This window comes from Muntiacus reevesi, chromosome 1 (genome assembly GCF_963930625.1).
Source record: "Muntiacus reevesi chromosome 1, mMunRee1.1, whole genome shotgun sequence".
NCBI lineage: Eukaryota > Metazoa > Chordata > Mammalia > Artiodactyla > Cervidae > Muntiacus > Muntiacus reevesi.
This window is the reverse complement of record NC_089249.1, coordinates 233072497-233100323: the sequence shown is the minus strand read 5'-3', so window position 1 is coordinate 233100323 and position 27827 is coordinate 233072497. Positions and strand designations below refer to the sequence as shown.

At 39.2% G+C, this 27827-nt stretch overlaps 1 protein-coding gene and 1 non-coding gene across 2 annotated transcripts in view; both read right to left on the bottom strand.

The window, feature by feature from the left end:
- Positions 1-27827, bottom strand: part of KCTD16 (potassium channel tetramerization domain containing 16) — a 287611-nt gene that overhangs the window by 231361 nt on the left and 28423 nt on the right. The gene's annotated exons all lie outside the window — the stretch shown is intronic.
- On the bottom strand, positions 5964-6071 carry LOC136156770 (U6 spliceosomal RNA). Its single transcript, XR_010661251.1, has one exon. It is a non-coding gene; the product is annotated as a U6 spliceosomal RNA (small nuclear RNA).

Genomic DNA, 27827 nt, shown 5'->3' with positions numbered 1-27827 from the left:
TTTCAGCAAGGTAAATACAGACTCAAAGATAAGGCTTTAATTGTGAAACTGTCAAGGCAAAAGCTAAGCCTTAAAAAAAAAAAAAGGCAACCACTTTTTCAACATACCACACCAAATATATGCTTATATGTGCCCATGTAAGCATATAGTTTTCTTACATTTTCCCTGATCTCACAACTTTGTTTTCTTTGAGTAGGAAGTGGGCAATAAGCAATCATATTACTTGTTCTCAGGAATAGGAAGGGCTTATCTGCCTTCTATACCTTGCCCTCCCTGGAAGAGGACTGAGTTCCTTGCCCCTTTTAATGGATCCAGGTACTTGTCCTGGGGAAACTGTTCCCTCATAAGGCTACAGATAATGGTGTTCCTTCTCTATACGTCATATCTCTGAGATTTTTTAAAAACTTACCTTCTAAATGCTCAGAGGCAATGCACAGATGAGATTTTTCCAGTTCAAACCCTGCATGCTATCCAAGAGCACACTCCAGCTGATCACTGGGGCATCCTGGACCATATCTATGATTCCAGTTGTATGAATATTGTACATGGACCCACAGGGGTTGCCCCCATCCAACCTTAGCAGTCAGGATTTCTTATCTCCTGATACATGAACTAGGTATATGGAATGGAGCCAAATCTACTCCCTGGCCACTGGGTGCTCATATTTCCCCTTGTGTACCAAAGTTTACTTAGCCTTTGAACTATGTATCTGAATAGATGCCAATCACTTCATATGGACTGGAAAGATGGAGTGCAAAGTCCTCAGGGACTGAATTGTAAACTCCTGTTCCACCTTAAGATTCATCACCTTGACAAGACAGTATTGAACATGTTGACATGACAGAAAATGGTGGAACCACTAAATTCCTGTGGTCAAGGCATCCTAAACAAACAATAGGATATTGTTTAGTTGCTCAGTCATGTCCGACTCTTTGTGACCCCATGGACTGTAGCCCACCAGGTTCCTCTGTCCATGAGATTTCCTAGGCAAGAATACTGGAGTGGGTTGTCATTTCCTTCTCCAGGGGAATTTCCTGAGCCAGGGATCAAATATATGTCTCCTACACTGACAGGCAGATTCTTTACCACTGAGCCACCAGGAAAGCCCAAAGCGTAAGATATTATAAGCGAATGTTATTTCAAAATAAGTAATGACTGCAGGTTTTTCTCTAACTTTTGGTAGGACACCTATTTGTCCTGTTTGGTTGGCAAAGAGCCTGATCATCTTGACCTGAAAGAAAGGAACTCAGGGTGTCATCACCATCATCTACTCAGACAACATCAAAGAGCAGCCACTGAGTACAAAGCATGTTATAACACACACGCTAAGAAAACATATTTTCTCTCTCTTGTAAAGGAAGGCAATCTTCAAAGGATGAATTCAAAGGCATTAAAACACCCATTTTTCAGTCACTTACCTGAGCACAATGCCAACAGCCAGGTTTGAGGTATATAGAGCAGCCTGCAAATGGGTGAATTTTTGCCTCCAACTATTGGTTCTGTAATTGTCTCAGAATCCCCTACATTTAGAAACAGCATCAAAATCCTACAGTGACTATAGGAAAGGAAATGGCATACCATTTGTTTAGAAGGTCATCTCAATTTGAGATTGATCAGGCAGCATCTATGATCATGTCTAACCTGCTAACCCATTGACTGTTCTCAAAACGATGTACATAGAACCTGCTACAGCTCACCAAAAGTTTTCAGTCAGAAGTGTGGGGTGGTAAAGAGTGGAACTTTGAGACAGCCTTGGATTTGAGTCCAGCTTCCCTGCTTACTTAGAGTCATCTCTCTCTGTAGGTAAATGACTAATCTTGCTTCTACTCCTTCATCTCTAAAATGGGTAAAATAGCATTGAATTCATAGAGCTGTACAGAGGAAATGAGACCAAGTGTAAAAAAATATAGTATAGTAGTAGAAAGTTGGAAAATAGTAAGTATCCAAGAAACAGGAGTAGTTTCCTTATTTCCCACACTTTGCAATTAAAGGGGACTTAATTGTGTCAGGGGACTTCCCTGGCAGTACAGTGGATAAGAGTCCATGTTTCAACTTCAGGGTCATGGTTTCAATGCCTAGTTGGGGAACTATGATCCTGCATGCAGCATGGCACAGCCAAAAGAAAAGTATATGTCAGTGACTGAAGGATACAAGGACTCTTAATAATTGTGATTTCTTTCCCCATGAACTTTTGCAAATGCCCTTAAGATCTATTTTAATTTTATGGCAACTGTATACAATCATGCATTATCTCTTGTGTTATCTAATATTTCAATCACAGCATACATTGGTTATACTTTTAAACACACGAGATATTGTAAGCTCCCAGCTGAACGAAACGTTCTTGCGCACAAGGGCTGTTAGCCTCTGTTCACAAACGTGCTTTTCAGTTCAGTTCAATTCAGTCACTCAGTCGTGTCCAACTCTTTGCGACCCCATGGGCCAGGCCTCCCCAGGCCTCCCTGTCCATCACCAACTCCCACAGTTTGCTCAAACTCATGTCCATTGAGCCGGTGATGCCATCCAGCCATCTCATCCTCTGTCATCCCCTTCTCCTCCCGCCTTCAAACTTTCCCAGAATCAGGGTCTTTTCAAATGAGTCAGCTCTTCACATCAGGTGGCCAAAGTGTTGGAGTTTCAGCTTCAACATCAGTCCTTCCAGTGAATATTCAGGACTGATTTCCTTTAGGATGAACTGGTTGGATCTCTTTGCAGCTCAAGGGACTCTCAAGAGTCTTTTCCAACACCACAATTCAAAAGCATCAATTCTTCAGCGCTCAGCTTCTTAATAGTCCAACTCTCAAATCCATACATGACTCCTGGAAAAACCATAGCTTTGACTAGAGGACCTTTGTTGGCAAAGTAATGTCTCTGCTTTTTAATATGCTGTCTAGGTTGGTCATAAATTTCCTTTCAAGGAGTAAGTGTCTTTTAATTTCAAGGCTGTAGTCACCATCTACAGTGATTTTGGAGCCCCCAAAAATAAATCTGCCACTGTTTCCACTGTTTCCCCATATATTTGCCATGAAGTGATGGGACCAGATGCCATGATCTTAGTTTTCTGAATGTTGAGCTTTAAGCCAACTTTTTCACTCTCCTCTTTCACTTTCATCAAGAGGCTCTTTAGTTCTTCTTCTGCCATAAAATGCACTTTTCGGGTACTTTTAAATGTTGTAATGGTTTGATCATAGGTATTTACCATGTTATTCAAGTTAGTCATTTAAAAAACACATCAAACACTTGAATAACATGATAAATACCTATGATTAAACCATGACAACACCTATCTCCTCATTTATAGGTTTATTTGAGGGCAGGAACTACAGTCTGTAGGTACCTTATAAAGGCCCAGGGTACTCAGAACACTGTATGAATACAGTGTTCTTCCCGTGTTTTTGGCCACTATGTCTTGATTTAACATATTTTATTATTTCTAGGAAATAAGATTGAGTCTTCTGACACACAGCAAATATACTATGTTTGATACATAAAAAAATAATAAAAGTCTCAAATAGTATAAATGTTGGTGAAATTGAAACACTGGAGTATAGCTGAATGAATTAAGAAAGATGTACACAGAGTCCAAGGGAAAATGTGGTTAGAGATGATCTAAATATCTCCTAGCAATCTAGGTCTTCCAGCTTTCTGGGGCTGATAACATGATGTTGGGGCATCCTAGGTGAAGTTGGTGGTCTCAAATACTGTGCCATGATAATCTGACCTCCAAGAGTATAACAACAAGAAGCTATGCCTAAACTTATGTTAATTACTTCAAGATGAAGAAAAAGGAAATGGTTGCTTGAAACAATTTTAGGATTTGCAAACTTGAAACAAATAGTTTGTCTTAGTGATTCACTAACCATGGGAGCCTTCAGTTGAACTGGTCCTACCTTGCAGGTAAAAAATGATTAGTTTTATTATTCATGAATATTTATAAAAACTTTCTCCTACAATTATCTGAAACTGAGGTTACTCTACTGTGGTGGTGGTGGCAGGCGTGTTTTAGAATAAAAACAATTCCTTGAATTCAGTATTTCAATATCATGCTTTGGGGGACATTGGGGTAAGTAATGCAGATACCTCTGCCCTCTAAAAAATATTTGGGAGGTATGCAGATATGTGTGTGTGTGTGTGTGTGTGTGTGTGTGTGTGTGTATCTGAAATATAAAGTAGAATGAAATAATATAAAAAAATCCTAGTGATTATGGTCTACATATTGCTTGCTTCTTCCAAGGAGCAAGCATCTTTTAATTTCATGGCTGCAGTCACCATCTGCAGTGATTTTGGAGCCCAAGAAAATAAAGTCTCACTGTTTCCATTGTTTCCCCATCTATTTGCCATGAAGTGATGGGACCGGATGCCATGATCTTAGTTTTCTGAATGTTGAGTTTTAAGGTACGTTTTTCACTCTCCTCTTTCACTTTCATCAAGAGGCTCTTTAGTTCTTCTTCACTTTCTGTCAAAAGGGTGCTGTCATCTGCATATCTGAGGTTATTAATATTTCTCCTGGCCATCTTGATTCCAGCTTGTGCTTCATCAAGCCCATCATTTTGCATGATGCACATATTGCTTAAAAAAGGCAAAATTTTTGCCACAGCGTTCACCTTGTATATTCTGATCTTTCACTACTCCCCGCTCAGAAAGACTGTTAATAGCTTAGAGATTTTGTTATCAATAAACACTTTCTCAAGTTCTATATAGACGATGTTGATCACACTTACTATCTGAGCTTCTGTTTCACCTAATATGTATAATCTCATTGATGGCTCATATTCATCACAAGCAGTGGCATTAAAGTCCTAAAATTCTAGTAAACTATGATTTTCCTTTAGCAAAAACTTCCCAGTTTGATCACTAAGCCTCTTAGGACTTTTTGTTGCTTTTGCAGTGTTGCTAAGAAGATGTTCCTTTTTGCCTATCCCCAGGGGAAGTCAGGTAGACAGAATATCACTAGTAAAAGGTCTCTTGGGGACTTTTTGGAGATCACAGTTGCTTGTCTTCCTTGATACTGTCCTTCTTAATGCAATACAGATAATAATGAACATATGGATGTAAATTTATATTCTGTTCCTAAAAACTAACTTATAGATGATTCTGTTTGCAGAACCCAGACAGATTTACCTACAACAGATAACCTGACAATCTGTCTCTTAGCACAATACTTTGCAATCTCCCTAATCACTTTTTTTAAATGAGATAAAAGAGGTCCATAGAAGTCAACTGTTTTGATCAAGACTACAGCACTTAGAGTAATCAAAGACTTTCTTTGTCTTTTGATTCCAAATAGTAGGAAGAGAATGGAAAATATGATGTTTGTATCCTTTCAAAGAATCACCACTGCACTTTTTTCTTCTGTTCATATGATGCTGTACCTGTTCTCACAGGTAATTCTTGGTCAGTGAAGAACACAGTTTGAGAAAGGGGGCATCTAGATCTGATAGGCCTGGATTCAAGCCCAGACAGTAGCAACATAATCTCATTTTATCCACTGGAGGTTTGAAAGCATCCCAGTATAGTTTGTGGAAGAAAAGATGGAAGAAGTATAGGCCTGGCATATACAGTATTATTATCTCCCTGGGTGATTACAAATGAGCCAGGAACCTACTTCTAGAAATATACTTCTGCCAGTAATTATCTGTATGACTTCAGTTAAACCACTTAATTTCTCCAAATCTCCACTTTATCATTTGTAAGAGAGTCAGACATTCTCAAAGGTTTTTATTTGCTCAAAATTATATGCTTGGTTTTAAAAGTGAAACAGTTAGTCTTCCGTTATATCTCACTCTTTGTGACCCCATGGACTATGGCCTGCTAGGCTTCTCTGTCCATGAAATTCTCCAGGCAAGAATGCTGTGGTGGGTAACCATTCCCTTCTCCAAGGGGTCTTCCCAACCTGGGGATCAAACCTGGGTCTCCTATATTGCAGACAGATTTTTTGCCATCTGAGCCATCAGGGAAGCCCCCAAAATATGGAACACTTCACAAATTTGCACGTCATCCTTGCCATGGGGGCCATGCTAACCTTCTCTATATAGTTCAAGTTTTAGTACATGTGTTGCCGAAGAGAGCACTTAATTGACTGAAGCTGTCCTCTTTGCTAAATGTTGATAATTGTATATGTCCCTCGATTGTCTGATGATGTGCTGCAAGCAAGATAAATTGCTTCTAGAAATGAACTCACTCTGAGCTCCAGGAACTACATTTTTTCTAGAGTCAAAGGTGATTTGGTTTCTTCCTTCAACGTCAGAAATTAGTTGAAGCAAGAGGCAACACATTCAAAAAGGAAGGAGGAGTTCTGGTTGGGTTGTCCACTTTATCTTAAGGAAAGCACTTTCCAGATAATGTAGTGAGTGCTAGCATGTGCATTTGCCAACCAGATTGGTTTTGTCCAGAGACCTACCCAGGCCTTAGATACACAGATCCATAGACAACAGGTTGTTACCCTAGAGATGCCCACAATCAACTGCCTGCTTCTTTCCAAAGTCCCAGGTGGGATCAATGGTGATTTAGTAAAAACGTATCTGACAACAATCCTTTTTAAAATCCCTGATAAAGAAAAACAGAGACTTTTACATGAAACAACTGTTTTTAAAGGTCTAACTATAAAACATGCTTCCAGATTCCATTTGCATTTAATTTGGTATCAGTAGACATATATTTTCTTCTCTTTTAGAAGCATTTAATCTCTCAAGGTTAAGTACCTTCAAAGAGCCACCATTTCAACTTGTAATAAGGGACACTTTTTTTAGGATAGGAGAAAGCCTGTTATAAGTTCCTCTCCAATTAACTATAAGGTCTTGAGAAAACTACAAAAATATGACCACATGATCCTCTTTAAAAAAAAAAAACAAAGATTCTGTTATTTTCTATAGCCACATGGAGGCAAGAAGTTCATTTTTGAACACCTCAAAAAGGGAAGAAGGTCTCCAAGTACAGAAATTATACAAAGTTCTTCCCTATTTTTTAAAAAAGAAATAAATTTGATGAATATACAATCATCTTGATGAGGAAACTTGTACAAAGTACGTGTTCTGTGCCAGTCACAATTCTGGTGCTCATGAGGACACACGAACACATGAAGTATCCTAGTCCCTGAAATGAGTGCACTTTACACTACTCTCAATATTTTTATAGCTATTTGAGGATTATTATAATAAAAAATGCTTACTGATACCCAGGTTCCAATACTCCATAACTAAAAGAGAAGTGATATATAGGATATATTTCTGTAATATATAATCACATAGTATGTAAATATGTAATAATTGTTGGCACGGTAGCAGAAGAAAATAAGCTGGCTAGGGGATAAAGATGACAACGAAAGGGGGTTTGGTGTGAGACACAGTAAGATGACCATGAATCTTGAAGTATACAATATCCTGGATGGAATTGGGATCCCTTCCCAAATAGATACATCTAAATTACAATACTATTAATTCTACTCTATTAAGAGACTTAGATATAGCTCTGGACATGGCTGGCTTTAAACAACAGGTCACAGAAATTACCTACTGAGTTCCTTGTGGTCATGACCAAACAAGTTTCTGGTAGTAGAGACATCAACTCCTAGTGAGGATGGAAAAGAGGAAGAGCAAGGGGAGTAGAAAAACAAGATAGAAGGAGATGAGAAAAAAAAGAACCTGCCTTAGGCTGCAATCTCCATGCTGTAATCGCTGAGTTAGAGACAGTTCCAGATGGATGAAACTTCTCTGACACTCAGCCTTTGCCCTGAAACTTGCTTAATGTAGCATGATCTAGTTGCATGTCTTTTCCAGCAAAATTTTCCATTAAGGTTTCTGACATGAGCCTCATAATCACACTGAAATCCAAGAAACTCAGTAGAATGATTCTTTGTGATCTGTTTGAACCCCACTGAGAAAAAAATTCACCTGTGAGACTGCAGGTGCCAACTGTCACCCTAGCCTGTACTAATCAAAGGCGAAAACTCTTGGCTCTTTTAGTTTTTCTAAGGAAGTGAAAGTCCCATTTATTATTCATCTACTTTAAGTTTTCACAGAAAGCATTAGGCCACCTGTCCAATGTTGGCACCCAAGGAAAACTGACACACAGAAAATTAACAATAGCAGGTTGAAACACTTGCAGACTTTCCGAAGACAGAAAATAAAAGGATCAAGATTAACTCTGATTTGGCTTTTGGTAGCTCTCTCCATGATGCTATTTACTAGAAAATATTTATTCAGCCTTTGCCCACCCAAATAAATCGGCACATGGATACTTGGATTTAGAAAGATGATAAGTGGAGTGGGCACTGGTCTCTTGCATTTTAAAAATAGATTAATGACAGCATTTTTCTGAATAATGACTTCTTTTTCCTTAAAATTTTCAACTTACAAAAGCTAATATACACACGATGTTCAGAAATAGATTTACTACCTACACTATATTGATAGTTCACACACTATAAGCCAGTGACATGTTGGTATATGTAAATTGCATGTGCACGTGCTACTCTACATAGAAACTGACTGCATAAATGGTCAGGAACCTATTGGAGAAAACCTAAAACTTTGGGAATTGGAGAAGAGGTTTAAAATGCTACTTTTCATGGCTGTCTTACTCAAAATTTATCACCATGCCCATTTTAGTTAGAAAATAACACTAAAAGGGCTGTCTTTTGTATCTGCTACTTGCAAATCAACTACTAAGTTCAGCTGAAATAATACTAACAATAATAATAATAGCTACCATTTATTTAGTGTTCTGCCAGGCTCTCAGCTAATAATGAACTTGCAATATCTTGCCATGTTCACAAGAAGCCTTTGATATTAGTAATATTGTTAACCATGAGGAAACTGAGGCAGATAGAAATTATATACATATATATATATATTAATTAGCCCAACATCATGCAGCAGTCAACAGTGGAGCCGGGGGTGAACCCGAGTACTTTGACTCCAGAACTTCCTTTTAAACAGTATGCTGTCCTTCACTACCTACCCATACATGTTGATTTAAATATAGATTTGTCACTCAAAACTCTTCAAGCGTCACCTTAAGTGACCCTCATTGATTCATCACTTATATTTCAAGATTTCTCTATACAGATCACAGAATCTGGCCAAACTGAGACTGGCCACTTCCCCACACACCCTGTACTTTTCCCTTTTCCAACTGTACTAATGGTATTTCCTTAATGCAAAATGCAGTCATGCACAAAGAGCAGAAGGAATTGAAACCAATTTAAAATTTATATACATATATATATATTAATGATAAAGGCTAACATTTATCAAGCAGTTACTACATGCCAAGAACTGTATTAGTCCATTTACATAAATGTATCATGAATGAAATTGTGTGGAATGACACATATAGTTATTGTTACCCCAATTTTCCAGATGAGAAAATCAAATCTTAGGAATGCTAAGTATTTTGTCTAAAACAACCTAACTTATAAGTTTGGGTTGGCCAAGAATTTTTTTTTTTTTTCCTGAGATGTTACAGAAAAACCTGAACAAACTTCTTGGACAACCCAATAATAGAATCCCAAACTGAACTCCAAGCCTGACTGACACTAAGAAGCAAGTTTTTAACCATACATTCTAGGCTACATCTATCCCAAATTTTAATTTCCATTATAGTTGTTTAAAACTAAGTTCTATATTTTCCTGCATGCATGCTCAGTCACTCAGTTGTATCTGACTCTTTGCAACCCTATGAACTGTAGCCGCCAGGCTCCTCTGTCCATGAGATTTCTTAGGCAAGAATACTGGAGTGGGTTGCCATTTCCTTCTCCAGGGGCTCTTCCTGACCCAGGGATTGAACCCACATCTCCTGAGTCTCCTACATGGGCAGACAGATTCTCTACCACCCAGCCACCTGGGAGGCCCTCTATATCTTCCTACTAAACCGTATACTTCTTAGAACTAAAGCAAGATTTTGCATCTCTGCCCCACCCCCCAATACACACACAGTTCCAAGTACAATGAAGTAAGAAAAGCAAACTAGAGGCAAAGAAAAAAGTGAAGGGAGTAAAGGCAGAGAATTTCAGAGCAAAATGTCAACTGTGTGAGTTCAGTGATAGAGAATCCCTGAGAGGAGTGCACTTTCCCGGCTCTTTGAAGCACCGCCTCTGCTAAATGTGCATCACTGTTGTCATGGCGGGACTGGCATGGCAGTAGACTTCTGCAGAAAGAGCCCATGCACTCCTCTTCTGTACAGCTGTGCCAGAAATATCCCCTAGATGTAAATCTAACCTTAGTTCCAAGACGTATACAGTTTAGTAGAAAGATGACTGTGCCAGAAACATCCCCAGGTGGAAATGGTTCACAACCCCCTCACTTTCTCTGAATGCTGTGAAAAGCAATGTAGTTTGTAAGCATATTGGAATCCATTGTTAATTCAGGCTTCTCAGAGGTTCTAAAGCCCCAGAGACTGTATAATTAGTTTAACATTTTTAAAGGAGTAGGTTTTAAGTGAGATTGGCTGTATCCTCAGTTACACTGCCAGTGGTCAGTCAAAGAAATAGGTATGTAAATTGAAGAAAGTTATTTAAACATGCCAGAGCCAGAAGATATTAATAAATCTGAGCGTGATTCTAAAAATGTGCAAAGACTCGAGTCAGCAAAATTTGAAACCACTTCTAATTTTATCTGACCCATTCGGTTATATTCTGCTTCTTGTGACAATATCAGTCCCTATGGTATCATAGAGAACTAGCGTGGGAAGAACAGCAGACTCAGTCAAGAGACAAGGATTCAAGGTCAGGTCAGACTGTCACTTAAAGCAGAGTAAATGCCAGGAAGTTATCTGGTCCTTACAAGCCTTGTTTTCATATGTACAATAGATATGGCCTGACTTATTGAATTTGTATTCTTAGTACAAAAACCCACAATACTTTACCATCTGTAAGGTCTATAACATGATATGTATTAATCAATGGGGGAAAAACTGTAGCTACACTGTGAAGATAATATGTGATAAATGTTTTTTATTTGATTAAAAGAGAGAATTGGTTTTTTTCTCCCTACCTCCTCCTTTTCTTCTCACTTGAGTGCGTAGTATGTGCCAGATGTTGTATGAGGTGCTAGGAATACAGTGACAAACTAATCAGATAAGATACCTTTTGGGGTAGGGGGTAGGATGACAATAGTGAATGTATAAATAAAAACATGAATACTTTCAGAGGATGAGAAGTACTATGAAGAAAATGATAATGATTGCAAAATAACTTCTTGAGAAATAACACATGATCGACAACTGGAAAAATCACAGAGTCTCTAATATAAAAAAAAGGTAGGAAGAAAACTCCAGAAAAAGAGAACAGCAAATGCAAGTCCCTAAAAATGAAGCAATTTTAGCAAATTCAAGAGACAGAAATAAGTCCCTTACAGAAGGAACACAATGAGTGAAGAGGAGGGTATCATGAGGTAGGTTGGTCAGGCAATACATAGGACGGGTCTTGGAGATTCAGTTTACAAAAAGTAATTTAGATTATAGTCTAAAGGCAAAGAGAAGCCAATGGATAGTTTTAATTAGGAGAGCAACTTAATCTGATTTGCATGGCCAGAATCTTGGATAAGACCAAATAAAGAGGTGTGCATGCTAAGTAGCTTCAGTCGTGTCTGACTCTTTGAGACCCTATGGACTGTAGCCCATCAGTCTCCTCTGCCCATGGGATTCTCTAGGCAAGAATACAGGAGTGGGTATCCATGCCCTCCTGCAGGGGATCTTCCTGACCCAGGAACTGAACTTTTGTCTTTTATGTCTCCTGCTTTGGCAGGCAAGTTCTTTACCACTAGTGCCGCCTGGGAAATCCCAACCAGCTGATATGAAGCCCAACGAGGGCCATCTGTATGCCCAAACATCATCTGATCTCTGGGATACAGCATCCTCATCATCACATCATTTCTCTGAACACTTCAATGGCCCCCTCACTGTCCTTGGGATGAAGACCAGAATCCTCAGCATTGCCACAAAGCACTACAAGGTCTGAACCTTGTGTGTCTCTCAACCCCATATGATGGTCCACTTCCTCCTGCCTCTGCCTTCTAGACCATCTGGAACTTCTTTAAGGTCTTTGAACATGTGATTCTCCCTATCACCTCAGAACTTTTGCAGATGGTAGTCCTTTGGCCTGGAATACTCTTATTTCTTCCATATATCTTACCAACCCCTATACTTGAGTCTCATAGCAACTGGCACTTCTTGAGGATGTTTTCCCTAACCTCTATGATGAGATCAAATCTTCTATCCTCTTATTATATATTCCTATAGAAACACAGCCCTCTCCATGAAAGTATATATCACAGTTATGACTTTACACTGATTGGTTTGATTCTTTAATTAATTTGTATCTCCCTTATGAGGCTGTAAGTGCCTCAGGGACAAAGATTGTATAAATATGCATATTTTCTCTGAAATTCCCAGTATCCAGCACAGTACTGAAATCAAGAGGGAATTCAATTAATAAAAAAAAAGAAATCAACCAGGCAGAAGAAGAAATAAGAAAAAAACGATCACAAACTGAGAGAAGAAAAACAGACAATATAAATAAACTCACATGAGATCCAAGTAATAAAGTTATGAGATACAGACTATATGTTCAAAGAATTGATAGACATAATTAGGAATTTTGACAGGGGACTGAAAACTATTAAAAAGAATCAACAGAAAAACATGTAATTGAAAATTATAATAATCAAAATTAAGAACCCAATGAAGGTTTTTAATAGTACAGTAAATTCAGTTGAAGAGTAAGTTAGTAAACTAGAACATAGGTCAAAAGAAAATATCCAGAATAAACATGTGAAAAAAAAAAAGCATTAAAGGAGGGGTGGGAAGCAAATCGATCTGATCATATTGCAAATGTATGAAATAATCTCACTGAAAAGGATGCAGGGAAAAGATGCCGACCTAAGTAATGCTAGAAATATATAGAGTCCATAAAACTAAACGTAAAAGAAATTGTACATAAGCACTGTCCTCTGGTTGGTAAAGTTGTGCCCCACAGGGTACAGGTTACCAACTCTGAAATTGCTATACATGCACATTGGAATTGAACAACTAGGTAAATGGATAGCAAAAAACAGGAACAAGTTTCTCCCTGTTGGCAGGGGCGGGGGGTGTTTACAGAAAAACAAGGGGAGGAAGCAAGATTTCCTATATAGCTTAATACAGATGCAGATAGTTGTACTATCTGTATAATAGGTAGGTAGATAGGTAGGTAGGTAGGTAAATAATAGATATAGCTATGTATATATACATGGCTGGGCTTCCCTGGTGTGGCTCAGTGGTAAAGAATCTGCCTGCAATGCAGGAGAAGCAGGAGATGCGTGTTCCATCCCTGGGTTGGAAAGATCCCCTGGAAGAGGAAATGGCAACCCACTCCAGTATTCTTGTCTGGAAAATTCCATGGACAGAGGAGCCTGACAGGCTACAGTCCGTTGGTTCGCAAAGAATCAGACATGATTGAGAAACTGAATACACACACATTTACAAGATTAGTAAACATACACTTACGCCCTTGCTACATCAGATAAGAGAAACTAGAAGCAATGTCACTTCAGAAGTAATGAGTTCACCAGCAACTTGATTTTGATTTCTAATACTATTCAAAAAGGAACCAGGGCTCCTCAGGGAGATGGTTGATCCCAGGACAAGGGTAGGAAATATTCAAAATAAACTTGGAGAATCTTATAGTAACGGAAATAATGAAGTGCTCCCCCCAAGAAAACCCCCACAAAAGCAAAATACTGACAAAGATGGACTTATATCAAAGGAATATGGGAGTCACTGAAAGAGTTCCAAAGTACCAAAGCCAAAACAACTTGAGTAACAAAATAAAGTTTTAATACAAACTTTATTTGCATTATAACTCAAAAAATGAAGTAAATGTCCACAACATAAATAAATAACTGAATAAAGAAATAAATGGGAAAAAAGAGACAAAGCTCCCATGTAGAAGAATTTCAGATAATTTAAGTGGATATTGTGCCCTTGAGGAGGAATATAACTCCACTCCTTAAGTGTGAGTGGGCATAGGACTTCTCTCCAAGGAGTACAGTTTGGAAAGATTAAAAAAAAGAGAGAAAGAGTAAACTTAGAGTAAAGAAACTTGACAACCACTAATTCAAAGGATTAAGGTCAACAATAAAATGATGTCAACAATAGTATGAACCTGTGATATGACATCATAAAAATAGCATTTGACCTCTATGGTTTTTCTCCCAGAAGCCCACAACCCCAGTCTAATAATTACAAAATCATTGGCCAAGACGAACCTCAGGAAATAAGAAAACTATACATAACATGGTATCTTGGATGGAATCCCAGAACAGAAAAAAGTTCATTAGGTAAAAACAAAGGAATCTGAATAAATTATGAACTTCAGTTAATGATAATATGTCAATACTGGTTTATTAGGGTGTCCCTGGTAGCTCAGTTGGTAAAGAATCTGCCTGCAGTGCAGGAGACCTGGGCTTGATCCCTGGGTCAAGACAACCCCCTGGAGAGGGGAATGGCTAACCACTCCAGTGTTCTTGCCCGAGAATCCTACAGACGGAGAACCCTGGCTGGCTACAGTCCATGGGCTCACAAAGAGTCGGATATAACTTAGCGACTAAACCACTACCACCATTGGTTTATTAATAAATATTGACTGTATAAAACTACTATAATGTCTGGTGAGATGTAAGATCCATGTAGAATTAAAAAGATGTGACAAGAGTGACACATTAGCTGGGAAGTTGGGAAGCGTGTTTTGAGATGTGGGAAGTATATAATTGCCTATGCTTTGTATTTATTCAATAATAATAATGATAATTGTAATAAAATTGTATTGTAGTTAAATGCTCATTCCTTTCTACACAAGACATCTGCTAAGAACTGTAATCCGAATCTATGCCCTGACCAGTAATGCTGAAGAAGCTGAACAGTTCTGTGAAGACCTACAAGACCTTCTAGTACTAACACCCAAAAACTAGAACTAGAACCCAAAAAAGTCCTCTTCATTATAGGGGACTGGAATGCAAAAGTAAGAAGTCAAGAAACACCTGGAGTAACATGCAAATTTGGCCTTGGAGTACAGAATGAAGCAGGGCAAAGGCTAATAGAGTTCTGCCAAGAGAATGCACTGGTCGTAGCAAACACCCTCTCCAACAACACAAGAGAAGACTCTACACATGGACATCACCAGATGGTCAACACCGAAATTAGACTGATTATATTCTTTGCAGCCAAAGATGGAGAAGCTCTATACAGTCAACAAAAACAAGACCAGGAGCTGACTGTGGCTCAGATCATGAACTCCCTATTGACAAATTCAGATTGAAATTGAAGAAAGTGGGGAAAAACACTAGACCATTCAGGTATGACCTAAATCAAATCCCTTATGACTATACAGTTGAAGTGAGAAATAGATTTAAGGGACATCTGATAGGCAGAGCGCCTGATGAACTATGGACAGAGGTTTGTGACATTGTACAGGAGGCAGGGATCAAGACCATCCCCAAGAAAAAGAAATGCAGAAAAGCAAAATGGCTGCCTGAGAAGACCTTACAAATAGCTGTGAAAAGAGAAGCAAAAAGCAAAGGAGAAAAGGAAAGATATACCCATTTGAATGCAGAGTTCCAAAGAATAGCAAGGAGAGATAAGAAAGCCTTCCTCAGCGATCAATGCAAAGAAATAGAGGAAAACAAAAGAAAGGGAGAGACTAGAGATCTCTTCAAGAAAATTAGAGATACCAAGGGAACATTTCATGCAAAGATGGGCTCGATAAAGGACAGAAATGGTATGGACCTAACAGAAGCAGAAGATATTAAGAAGAGGTGGCAAGAATACATAGAAGAACTGTATGAGAAAGATCTTCACAACCCAGATAATCATGATGATGTGATCACTCACACTCACCCAGAGCCAGACATCCTGGAATGTGAAGTCAAGTGTGCCTTAGGAAGTATCACTACCAACAAAGCTAGTGGAGGTGATGGAATTCCAGTTGAGCTATTTCAAATCCTAAAAGATGATGCTGTGAAAGTGTTGCACTCAATATGTCAGCAAATTTGAAAAACAGTAGTGGCCACAGGACTGGGAAAGGTCAGTTTTCATTCCAGTCCCTAAGAAAGGCAACCCCAAAGAATACTCAAACTACCACACAACTGAACTCATCTCACACGCTAGTAAAATAATGCTCAAAATTCTCCAAGCCAGGCTTCAGCAATACATGAACCGTGAAGTTCCAGATGTTGAAGCTGGTTTTAGAAAAGGCAGAGGAATGAGAGATCAAATCGCCAACATTTGCTGGATCTTCAAAAAAGCAAGAGAGCTTCAGAAAAACATCTATTTCTGCTTTATTGACTATGTCAAAGCCTTTGACTGTGTAGATCACAATAAACTGTGTAAAATTCTGAAAGAGATAGGAATACCAGACCAATTGACCTGCCTCTTGAGAAACCTGTAGGCAGGTCAGGAAGCAACAGTCAGAACTGGACATGGAACGACAGACTGGTACCAAATAGGAAAAGGAGTATGTCAAGGCTGTATATTGTCACCCTGCTTATTTAACTTATATGCAGAGTACATCATGAGAAACACTGGGCTGGATGAAGCACAAACTGGAATCAAGATTGCCGGGAGAAATATCAATAACCTCAGAAATGCAAATGACACCACCCTTATGGCAGAAAGTGAAGAGAAACTAAAAAGCCTCTTGATGAAAGTCAAAGAGAAGAGTGAAAAAGCTGGCTTAAAGCTCAATGCTCAGAAAACAAAGATCATGGCATCCAGTCCCATCACTTCATGGCAAATAGATGGGGAAACAGTGGAAACAGTGGCTGACTTTATTTTGGGGGGCTCCAAAATCACTGCAGATGGTAATTCTAGCCATGAAATTAAAAGATGCTTACACCTTGGAAGGAAAGTTATGACCAACCTAGACAGCATATTAAAAAGCAGAGACATTACTTTGTTAACAAAGGTCCGTCTAGTCAAGGCTATGGTTTTTCCAGTAGTCACATATGGATGTGAGAGTTGGACTATAAAGCAAGCTGAGCACCAAAGAATTAATGCTTTTGAACTGTGGTGTTGGAGAAGACTCTTGAGAGTCCCTTGGACTATAAGGAGATCCAACCAGTCCATCCTAAAGGAGATCAGTCCTGGGTGTTCATTGGTAGGACTGATGTTGAAGATGAAACTCCAATACTTTGGCCACCTGATGCAAAGAGCTGACTCATTTGAAAAGACCCTGATGCTCGGAAAGATTTAAGGTGGGAGGAGAGGGGGACGACAGAAAATCAGATGGTTGGAAGGTGTCACTGACTCAATGGACATGGGTTTGGGTAGACTCCAGCCATTGGTGATAGACAGGGAGGCCTGGCATGCTGCAGTTCATGGGGTTGTAAAGAATCAGACATGAATGAGCGACTGAACTGAAGTGAACTGAGAAACTGTATATTTTTTATAGTACCATAAACTCCTGTCTATAAACTAGAATACCAGTACATGGTCTTTAGATAAATAAGGATTTCCTGGCTTTGGAAGTCAAAGTAAGGGATCTTGCTTTAATATCTCTTAATACTCATAAGAAGTCTAACATATTTCAAAAGCCACCTTCCTTTCCAAAAAAAAAAAAAAAAAAAAAAACCCACAAATTGTTTTGATTGCCATCTCTGCTTCTGAATTTATAAATTTCAACTTACAAACAACTTTTAGAAAAAGTGGGTAAAGTACGCTGTGCATATGTGCTAAATCACTTCAGTCATGTCTGACTGTCTGTGACCCTATGGACTGTAGCCTGCCAGACTCCTCTGTCCATGGGATTCTCCAGGCAAGAATACTGGAGTGGGTTACCATTTCCTTCTCCAGGGGATCTTCCCGACTCAGGGATCAAACCTGCGTGTCTCAGGTCTCCTGCATTGGCAGGTAGATTCTTTACCTGGGAAGCCCCTAAAGTATGATGTACTCATGTACTGTTCCTCTAAAGAACAGAATGGGAACCTTAAACTCTCAACTGCAACATGGTTATCAGGTTGTATCATCGACACGGCACAGGTAAATGAAGCAAGACACTGAAATGAGATTCCTTTCACATTTCATAGAACACAGGGATTGTGTGTTTTTTCCCCCGGGGGGAGGGTAAAGATTGAATGTAATATTTCAATCATATCCAAAAGAACATGAGTTAATATTTCATAGCTACTTAATCCACTCATTCAGAGATGGTAATGCAAATGTTCAAATATTTATGCTTCGTAGCCAAAACATGGTGCCCTGAATTATTGTATTGTACTCTCTTATGTCACTGACTTACAATTCATTTCAGATCAGGTAACCAGAAAATCACTGTATTCAGCAGGGGAGCACTAGCAATAAACTCTTTATACTCACAATCCTTTCATTTTTATTCACACATGAGCCTCATCTGCCTCCTTGAAAAAAATTAAAATACCCACAAAAGTTAGTGATTAAGGAAGGGATTAGTATTAAAAAAATACTATGTATTTAATTGATCTAATTGCAATTTCCAATCTACATTATGTATAATAATTCAAAGGCCCTTGTAAGAAGAGTGATTTTGCTGTAATAGCCTGTTATTCTCAGACATGAGTCCTTCAATATAAAGTCACCAAATCAACCATAATGAATATCACAAACTGAGTTTTTAACCTCACCCTTTAATGCTCCTGAAGAGCATTTAGAGAGTATGAGTAAGGTCAGAGAGGAATTGCATTATTTGGAATGTTTTTTACTCATTTAGTTCCCTTCTTTCTACTCTGACTACCCCCAGACTATCAAAGCAGGAAATTAGGTTCAGACAAAAGTTTAAGACCATTCACAGTGAATTTCAGAGTTAAAAAGAGGACAGAGGCACCATACTTGAGAGAAGAATCTGCCCCGTTCTACACTGTAGTAGTTTCAAAGTGTGAAGAGTAAGATACAAGGATGAAAGCTCATCACCTACCACTGCCAACCTCTGTGCCCACCAACCCAGCTGTTCTCAGAGATATCAGTCAGTTCAGTTCAGTCCCTCAGTCGTCTCCAACTCTTTGCAACCCCATGGACTGCAGCACACCAGGCCTTCCAGTCCGTCACCAAATCCCATAGTTTACTCAAACTCATGTCCATCGAGTCGGTGATGCCATCCAACTATCTCAGCCTCTGTTATCCCCTTCTCCTCCTGCCGTCAATCATTCCTAGCATCAGGATCTTTTCCAATGAGTCAGTTCTTTACATCAGGTGGCCAAAGTATTGGGGCTTCAGCTACATCATCAGTCTTTCCAATGAATATTCAGGACTGATCTCCTTTAGGATTGACTGGTGTGATTTCCTTGCAGTCCAAGGGACTCTCAAGAGTCTTCTCCAACACCACAGTTCAGAAGTATCCATTCTTCAGCACTCAGCTTTCTTTATGGTCCAACTCTTACATCCATACATGACTACTGGAAAAACCATAGCTTTGACTAGGTTGTTGACAAAGTAATGTCTTTGCTTTTTAATATGCTATCTAGGTTGGTCATAGTTTTTCTTCCAAGGAGCAAGCATCTTTTAATTTCATGGCTGCAGTCAGCATCTGCAGTGATTCTGGAGCCCAAGAAAATAAAGTCTGTCACTGTTTCCATTGTTTCGCCATCTATTTGCCATGAGTGATGAGACCAGAGGCCATGATCCTAGTATTTTGAATGCTGAGTTTTAAGCCAGCTTTTTCACTCTCCTCTTTGACTTTCATCAAGAGGCTCTTTAGTTTCTCTTCACTTTCTGCCATAAGGGTGGTGTCATCTGTATATCTGAGGTTACTGATATTTCTCTCTACAATCTTGATCCTTAAAGATATATTTCTTCCTTTATCTCCTCAATAACCTAAATAATCTAGTAGCATTGAAAGACATTTTTAACCCATGTATTATCTTCAAGTACCTTTTGATACGGGCTTCACTGGTGGCTCATCAGTAAAGAATCTACCTGCACGGCAGGACACCCAGGTTCAATCCCTGGGAAGATCCCCTGGAGGAGGGCATGGCAACTGATTCTAGTACTCTTGCCTAGAGCATCCTGTGGACAGAGGAGCCTGGCAGGCTGCAGTTCACAGGGTTGCACAGAGTCAGATGTGGTTGAAGTGACAGCAGCAGCACTACCCCTTAATATGAACAGCTGAGAAGGACACATAAACTCTCTGGAATCTTCCTAAATAATATGTAATCTCAATAAAATTATCATCAAACATCAGACATTGAGAAACATTAATCAAAGTAACTGACCAATACTCTTCAAAAGTGTCAAGGTCCTAAAAGTTAAGGAAAGACTAAGGTACTATCACTGGATAAGCCAATGGCACCCCACTCCAGTACTCTTGCCACGAAAATCCCATGGACGGAGGAGGCTGGTGGGCTTCAGTCCATGGGGTTGCGGAAGAGTCAGACACGGCTGAGTGACTTCACTTTCACTTTTCATTTCATGCATTGGAGAAGGAAATGGCAACCCACTCCAGTGTTCTTGCCTGGAGAATCCCAGGGACGGGGGAGCCTTGTGGGCTGCCGTCTATGGGGTCACACAGAGTCGGACACGACTGAAGCGACTTAGCAGCAGCAGCAGCAGCAAGGTACTATCACAGATTGGAAAATACCACAGAGACCTGACTAGTAAATGCAGCACAGGACTCTGGATGGGATCCTCTGAAAGAAAAAGGATATTTTGGGGAAAGAATGGTTAAATCCAAATAAGTTCTGTACTTTTGCTAATACTATTATACTAGGGTTAATGTCATAGTTTGGGTAAATGTTTTAAAATAGTATCAAATGTTAATGTAAGGAGAGGCTGAATGAAGGGAGACAGAGTACTGTATTATTTCTCAACTTTTCTTTCAGACTTAAATTATCTCAAAAATTTAAAAAGTAACTATTAAAAAGAAAAAATCATATACTGTGATGTCTAAAAAAAGTTTTAAAAATCATACACTGTGATGAAGGAAAGAGATTTTAATCTCAAGAGATACTTGGGAAGTTTCAAAACTGCTGACTAGTTCCTTGGTAAATATGAATTATTCATTTGAATAACTGATGCACAGAGTCAGAAGATGGCATAATATGATGGTTAATAACATGGACTTTAAGATCAGATATACCTTAATTTAAAACTTCATTTTACCACTGAGTAGCTATGAGTCTAGTGACACATTACCTAATGTCTCTGAAACTCAATTTTCTCACATGTAATAGTGGGGTATAAACAGTACCAACTTCACAGGGTTGTTGTGAAGGTTACCATACATAAAGCAGTCATCCCCGACGTTTTTGGCACCCAAGACCGGTTTTATGGAAGACAATTTTTCCATGGATGGGGCAGGATGGCTCACATGGTAATGAGAGCTTCGTGGAGCGGCAGATGAAGCTTCACTAGCTCACCGCTACCTACCTCCTGCCATGAGGTCTGTTTCCTAAGAGGCCATGGACTGGTAGCAGCCCATGTTCCCAGGGATTGAGGACCCCAACTTAAAGTTCTTAGCTGATGTCTAACATATAGAAAGCATTTGATAAGTGGAAGAAACTAAAATAATCCCATAAACTAGCACTATTTATCCTATTCATTTCCAAAGTTTAAGCCTTTCTTTTCACTTGGAAAGATTAATAATTTCCCTATTCCATTCAGCCTTATCCAAATCTTGTCCATTCTCTAAGAGCCAATGTGATCTCAGTGCCTTCATAAGCCTCAGGTAAGTTCTCAACTTCCAGTCTTACTTATGATCTATGCATTACGGAGTTATCATTCACTATCGTCTTATGTGTGGCAGTCATATACCATCAGTTAGACTATAACAGCCTTGATAGTAAAGACCATTTTGTTTCTTCATATATTTTCCTTAGCATCAATGTTGAATAGAATTCAAAAAGGCATGATAGTTCATGATTATGCTATTTTTAAAGGTTTCCAGGGGAATCTGGTAACAACATGGATTTAATCATTGGGAATTTAGAGAACTGTCAAAATAGGACTTGAAGAGGTAAACATATCCTTAAAACCTCTTTTAAGAAGAAATAAATGTCTTTCAGAATTTTCTTTACTCTAAATGCAAACTAAATTAGATTTTTCATTACTGTCTCTAGGGTCTGTCATGCGTTTTTGTCTTGTAAAGAAGACACTTTAAAATCTCTCAGGGGCTTCCAGAGACACATTCCTTTGGCAGAAATCTTCTCTCTTAGGAAATTCACCCAAAATTCTTAATAACTTCCACATTCGGATACCATGACCAAACACGAGATCAGAAAGAGCACCATCAATGCTTTTAACAATTCCTTTATACAGCATCATGGTTTCTTAAGTGCTTTTAAGTGCATTCTTTTAGTTGCTTCTCATAAAAACTCTTAGAGGCCTTCTAGAAAGTGTTATCATCCCCAGTTTGCAGGAAAGGCAACTGCTGCTGCTAAGTCACTTTAGTCGTGTTTGACTCTGTGCGATCCCACAGATGGCAGCCCACCAGGTTCCCCCGTCCCCGGGATTCTCCAGGCAAGAACACTGGAGTGGGTTGCCATTTCCTTCTCCAATGTGTGAAAGTGAAGAGTGAAAGTGAAGTCGCTCGGTCGTGTCCGACTCTTAGTGACCCCATGGACCGCAGCCTACCAGGCTCCTCCATCCATGGGATTTTCCAGACAAGGCAACTGAGGCTCAGCCAAAAATTACACAATCAGTAAGCCACAATTTAAGACTCTTGTTTCACTCAACAAGCATTTATCGAGTGTCCCCCATGGGTTCTCTCTGACCTGTGTACTCCTCCTCAATCCCACATGCTTGCTCCTATCATAATATTGTGCTTCTCATAAAGGATTGCAATTGTCTACCTACTTATCTGAATCCACCTCTGGACCATAAGTTCCTTGTAGGCAAGCATTTGCCCTGCCCTAGTTGTATGCCTAGTACCTAGCCCCTCCACCCCCGCCAAAGGTACTCAAAAAACAATTATGGAATAGATGAATGGGGACAAAATCAAAAAATGATGAGGAAGAATGAGTAAAAGGGCACAAATTAATTGTTTTGGGTGAAAGCAAATTATATCATCTTTTTCCAGATCTTAGCATCTTATAACCCAATTCTTCTCAGCAGACAGCAAGGCTACTGGGAGGTTAAAACACTATGCTCCTGAGAAAGGAGCAAAGCCTATCACAGAGATCAGTCAACAGGACTAGATGATTGTGAAGAAGCATGAAATGAAGTCTGCTTATTGTCCCACTTTGCAAATAAAGCTGTTCACCCGTACAGGTTTCCATTCTATGTCACACTCCTTAGGCAAGTCTAACTTCCTCCAAAGAAAAGGACAGAAGTGGCAACCTCTGACTTAAAGTTACCAAACTAAAGGGAACCAAAGTTCCTAAATGAAAGGAAGAGAAGTTCATTGACTCTGGGGTGGAGAATTACTGAAACAGACTCCCAAGGGACATTGAGAAGTCAGCCTCTGAAAATTTTCAAGAAGACCATGGAAATCCATGTGAAATATTTGCCTTCCTGAGTCCTTCTCAGCTGTAGCATCTTACCACCTACTTCTCTCATTACCCTATACTCTTAACCAACATTATTGCTCCTACCTTCTTCCTTGCAACATCTTTTTTCAGTCCATAGCCATCTGGTTGCACAGTCTCCACCTTCAGAATCAGAACCACAAAACATTTGCAGAACTTGTGGTTTTTCAGAAAGTTGGCAGAGAATGTGTTCTCCATAGTGATGGTATCAATTTCCCCATGTGGGAAAAATGCCAGTTGCTAGTAACAGTATCTGATGCTAAGCAACCAGACTGGTTCCAGGAGGCACTTTGGTGTCTGAAAAGAACACCAAACAAGAATTTGAAGACACATTTATGGCCTTGACACTTTCAAACACTTCAATGTGACCTCAGATAAATCACTCAGTTTCTCTGATGCTCTGTTTTATTTTTCACCTCTAAAGCAAGCCTGGGCTCCTCCAGACCCTATATACTAAGTTCTCTGCTACTTACAATGGTCACTGGGGGTGGAGGGGGATGAGGGTTCATGATTAAGAACTCTTGACAATAACAGAGCTTTCTCTTCCAGGCTAATTAACAGTGTGGCTTGTTTTTTGCTGTTTTGTTTTCTCCTGTTCCAGAAAAACTAGGAAACAAATAGAACAGGATTAGGGGAGACAACCTGGGTCAACACTGAGCAAAAATATGTATCAATCAAAATCAAAGACTTTGTCTAGAAAAGGATAAAGAATAAGAGAAAACATTTGCAATCGCTAGTAAAACAAAAGTCACAAAAGAAAAGCTCTATGAAGTCATTTATGTTTAACCTGATCTAAATTAAAATAACCAAAAGGTAAGTTCACTGTTTGGACCATCTGTATCTGATAAGCATAAGTCTAAATCCTGGCACCATCTGCTCAACAGAAATTTAGTGCTCTGTCAATATGCCACATCACAATGATGATAGCAAGGAAAGCAGCCTCATGGAGTAGGATCTAAATAATGACCATTCTTGAACAGGATAAGAAACCAGAGTCACACCAACTTGGTTAGACATTATTTTAGTGTTTTATGTTCACCCTAATTAAGACCCATTAGAGGCATGTGACTGACAAAGTCAAGCAGGCAGACTTTCATAGCAGAAGAAATATCTGGGTCAGGGGCCCGAAACACCCAAGGACCTTGGATTGATGAGAAGGAATACTGAAAGTAGAAAATCAAAGCAGAGATTCAACAGTATTTCCATCTATCTAGGGCTAGTCATTGATATCTAGACACCTGACCTACTAATCGTGGGGCATTTTTCAGTGGGGAACAGGCAAGCCATTAAAACATAGTTAAGTAGTGAGATAGCCATTGTTAATATGATAAATCCTTAAATTTTGAGACTTTTAAGATCACCTAAAGTCCTTACCTTACAAATGAGGAAACTGAGGCCCACAAGGTTAAGCAACTTTCCCAGGTCAACATCCAGTTAGTAGCAGAACAAGTCTCCTTCCTCCCAAATCATTGTTTATCCCGCGATGGCTTCCAGCAGCTAACAGCATCTGTATTTATCTTCCCTTCCTTCCTCACACACATACCAAAAATGTCATGTGCTTCTCAAGCTACTCATCATAATGGCTTTTCTAAACTTCCCTACTATAGTACTATCTTACAAGCAAGCTTCTCTAAGATGGTGTCTTTCATAAGCTTTAGCTCTGTTTCATGAAATATGAGTTATTCATATTTTATATTACCTCTTTACCACTATGAGAGAACTATGTCCATGATTTTTAGCCAAGTATAATTAATTACATGGTCTCTACTGTGCTTTATTCTAGACATATCAGACTACCTGTCAATTTCATATAATTCCCTTCAAAGTTTCATGACTTTGTACATGCTGCTCCTTTTGCCTGAATAGCTCTCTCCCCCATTCCAGAGCCCCATCCACCAACCCAAATCTTATTCATCTCAAAAGACCCAACTCAAATGTTCCCTGTTCTTTGGAGCTATCCTTGATTTCATCTAAAAGGCAGAATTGATTTCTCCCTCTGCATTTTATTTGTGCCTCAGATACAGTATTTATTCATTATCTGATAATTAGTTGTATCTGTATTTGTGTCTTCACTAGAGTATCAGTATCTCATGTGCAGAGACAGGGTTTTATATACATAAAAACTTCAGCATCTAATAGTGCCTGGCATGCAGGAGGACCTAGGTAAATGTTTCATTGTCTAATGCTGTCAATCCTGTAACAGAGTCATTGCCAAGATCTATGCCATTTTCCTTTTTCTATAATCTATACACTGAAAATGACTTTTTTTTAATTTCAGCCGCACTGGTTCTTCCTTGCGGCACACAGGCTCTCTAGCTGTGATGTGTAGGCTCTAAAGCAGTGGGGTCAGCAGTTGCAGTGCACGGGCTTAGTTGTAGCATGTGGGATCTTAAATCCCCAATCAAGGATCGAACCTGGGCTCCCTGCATTGGAGGAGCAGAGTCTTATCCAGTGGGCCCCCAGAGAAATCCCTGACAATGACCTTTTGATAGAAAAATTACTATGGTAAGTGTCAGATCTATGATAAAACTTGGGGATACAAAGAAAGAATAAGGATGTTCAAAATAACAAGTTATTTAAAGTCTTATGGTGGGTTTTGTGCCCTTTAAAATAAGAATCAGACATTTAGGTGTTTTTGAAGAGCATGAAAGCCATTTCCTTAGGCATAAATTTTCAATAGAGAATCTCAAAATAGCCATCTGTAATTTGATAAGAAAGAGAGACTATTATGCTATAATTCTCAATGTAAAAACTAAATAATAATCTCTCACTTCTGTAACAATAACAATAATAAAAGCTAATATTTATTGAGGGTTTACCATAAACCAGGTATTTTGCTAAGCACTTTATATTTGCAATTTCATTTAACGTTCTTAGCAACTCCATAGGAGAAGGCAATGGTGCCCCACTCCAGTACTCTTGTCTGGAAAATCCCATGGACGGGGGAGCCTGGTAGACTGCAGTCCATCGGGCTGCTACGAGTGGGACATGACTGAGTGACTTCACTTTCACTTTTCACTTTCACACATTGGAGAAGGGAATGACAACCAGTATTCTTACCTTGAGAATTCCAGGGACGGGGAGCCTGGTGGGCTGCCGTCTATGGGGTTGCACAGGGTTGGACACGGCTGAAGTGACTTAGCAGCAGCAGCAGCAGCAACTCCATAAGGTACATGCTATCATCATTTCCATTTTATAGATGAGGAAACTAAGATATCAAGAGTTTAAGGAACTGTGTGCACAATGTCAGATAAGAAATAAGTGATAGAGTGAGGGTTTGACCCAGTCAGACTGACTCTACAGCTCCTGCTCTAAATATAACCAAGGAAACAAAGAACTCAGCAAATTTACTGACGATCTGTGGGCTAATGAGGAGACAGAGGATTTTATCCTCCGTTAGCTATGACAGAGAAACCACATCCTTAGGAAGGGGAGGAGAATTTGCCCTCCTCCCAAATATATCCGCTTGGTGAAATGATTATTTTAAGCTGATTATCTTCAAAAAACAACAGGTATAGGAAAAGCTCTAAAACCTTAGAAGTTAACATTTTCAAAGATACATTTACATTTATAAAGGAAATCTCTGTTTACAAGAGTGTCTCTCTCTCTCCATCAGAAAGAGGATTATCAAGTCTCTTGAAGTTCTTTTCGATGGAGAAAGCAAGGACTTAAATCTGCATAAAATCTTACCACTGTATGTTATGCTTTGCCTGATTGTTGTTGTTGCTATTCAGTTGTGTGCTATTCAGTTGCTATTCAGTTGTGTCCAACTGTTTGTGACCCCATGGACTGCAGCATGCCAGGCTTCCCTGTCCTTCACTATTTCCTGGAGTCTACTCAAATTCATCTCTGTTGAGCTGGTGATGTCATCCAACCATCATATCCTGTCACCCCCTTCCCTCCTGCCCTCAATCCTTCCCAGCATCAGGGTCCTTTTCATCGAGTTGGCTCTTTGCAACAGGTGGCCAAAGTATTGGGACTTCCGTTTCAGCATCACTCCTTCCAATGAATATTCAGGTTTTGCCTTTAATTGGTTTCCCATACTCTCTACCCTCATGTTTTTTTACCTTCAGCTGAAGATGGTATTAAAGATGATGGGTTGGGCCATTTCAGGAGTTACTGAAATGGGTATCTCCCATGTATACAGAAGGCATACATATTATTATAGTTTTGTTTGTTTTCCTCAAGTTAATCTATCTTTTATTACAGAGTGTTCTGAGCCAAGAACCTAGAAAGATAAAAGGAAAATTATTTTTCCTCCCTTCACTTGAAAGAGGCACTAGAACCTTCAAAGAAATAGGAAGCATAAGACTTTTATCAACCCAGAGGAATAATGGATTGTTACATTGAATGGACTGTTATTGA